This window comes from Palaemon carinicauda, chromosome 18, assembly GCF_036898095.1.
Source record: "Palaemon carinicauda isolate YSFRI2023 chromosome 18, ASM3689809v2, whole genome shotgun sequence".
NCBI classification, from domain to species: Eukaryota; Metazoa; Arthropoda; class Malacostraca; order Decapoda; family Palaemonidae; genus Palaemon; species Palaemon carinicauda.
In genome coordinates, this window is record NC_090742.1 from 7,949,061 (window position 1) to 7,951,560 (window position 2,500).

Sequence of the window (2,500 nt, forward strand, 5' to 3'; positions counted from 1 at the left end):
TATTATTTTAAAGTTTTATATGTTTAAAGGCCACTCATGAATGGCAGAGACAAGGTACAGTGACATTGCCCTAGCTAGGTGCACAATACCCTTGACGCTGACCATATATACATATAATCAGCGCCCAAGCCCCCTCTCCACCCAAACTAAGACCAGGGAGGACCAGGCAATGGCTGCTGATGACCAGGAGATATACCCATAGTCTCCTCCAAACCCCCCATCCTTAGCTCTCAAGGATGGCGAGGTTGCAGCGACCAAAGGGACTAAAGAGTTTGAGCGGGACTCGAGTCCCAGTCTGGCGTTCACCAGTCAATGACGTTACCAGTATGCCACCACAACCCTTTAGTAACAATAAAGTGAAGCGGCATAACATAAATGATACTGAACTAAAAAATCTTTTTTGACAGGACCTATATTATTATTATTATTATTATTATTATTATTATTATTATTATTATTAATATTAAGGAAAAATAGCCCAGTTAAGAAAGAAAATGAGAAAACATTGAATAGTTTGCCTGAGTGTACTTTCAAGCAAGAAAACTCTACCAAAACTCTATGGCAGTACCCAAGTCTAGAGAACAATGGTTTGATTTTATAGTGTAAATCTCTTAGAAGAGCTGCTTACCATAGCTGTAGAGTCTCTTCTACCCTTATCTAGAGAAAAGTATCCACGGAACATTTACAGTACAGTATAGTAGTTAATGTAACTACTCGTTTATGTCTTACCTTGAGTCTTAGAATGTTGTATTGTATATTTCCCCAGTGAAAAATTGAAAATAGCAAAGCTTTCACTGTTAAAAAATTGGTCGTAAAAAACGGTAAAGGCTTGGCAACATTAATTCCAGGATTTTTATCTTTTTAAAAAACGGAAATATTGACATAAAGGAAGGATATTGCGGTCACCAACCCCTAAAAGATAATAACAAAGTAATGTAAAATTACAGTCGCCTGTATTTTACTGAAATACGGTTGAGAACAGTATATTTTCGATATATTGACGTAAAGGAGTGATATTACGGATAACAACTCCTAAATGATAATAACAAAGTAATGTAATATTACGGTCGCCTGTATTTTACTGAATTACGGCTAAGAACAGTATATTTTTACTGAGAATTTCCGATTAAAAATTGCGGCTTTTTAGCTGTATATGAAGAAAAATACAAATACAGACTTTTTTACTTTACATTGAATATCGTCTTATACGAATAAAAAAGTTTGGAGCCTTTGTAGGGTGACGGCCAGATCCCGTAGAAAACGGGAATATTCTGAACTGTGGCCGTCGTTCTAAAAAAGATTTTGGCGGGAGAAGCTAACTTCAAAAACCCCACCTAACCTATGCTAAAAGCCGTATCCTTACCCACCCGGACACCCCCCCCCCCCTTACACAACAGTTTCCTTACCTACGAGTACGACGGGAGAAGCTAAATTAAAATAACCCACCTAACCTATGCTAAAAGCCTTGTCCTTACCCAGGGGGGCGCAGAGGACCCCTCCTTACACACCATATTTTAAGATCCGTAGACCATTTCCAAACGTTTTTATTCTATACAAGATAACAGTCGGAGCGATAATAAGCAAATAAGGACGCTTGGCCGTAGCGCTACAAACTACCCAAAAGTTTTGTCTAACTTTCTCGTAGGAATATCCCTAGAAGAAGTCTTGAATCAGGGAATTTGGGCAACGGAGAAGTTGATCTTATTTTATCCCCTGTCATAGTCCCGGGCCTTGAAAAAATAGCACCTCCCGCTGTGGTAGGGGACCTTCCCTATCGCCTGTCCTAATATATTTTCCCTTTTCAAGAGAGTTTTTTTTTAATTTCATATTAATTCAATGAGAATAACTATATTTTAAATAACTATAATAATTTTAAAGTAAATCTCATTTAATTTTTTTTTAAGTCAGTGTTATGGTGAGATATGTAAAACGTATATAGTTTGGAGTACTATTAATATTTATACAATATTTTCTTGTAAAACGTTTATAGTTTGGATTACTACAACTATTTATACATTATTTTCTTTTAAAACGTATATAGTTTGGATTACTATAAATATTTATACATTATTTTCTTGTAATTCATTTCATGTCTCTCGCCCTCCTATAAATATTTTTCTTTTTTAAGAAATTTTTTTTTATTATTTTCCTAATTTTTCCACAAGAATAATTAATATTCTAGATATCATTAAAATATTTTTTCAAGTTATTGTTATGGTGAGATATGTAAAACGTATATAATTTGGGTTATTATAAATGTTTATATATTATTTCTTTCTTGTAATTCATTTCGTGTCTCTCGCCCTCCTAATATATTTTTTCCTTTTCAAGAAGAAAGTTTTTTAATTTCATATTAATTCCACAAGAATAACTATAATATTTTTTATCTCATTTACATTTTTTTAAGTCAGTGTTATATTTCATCATCATCATCATCATCATCATCATCTCCTCTTACGCCTATTGACGCAAAGGGCCTCGGTTAGATTTCGCCAGTCGT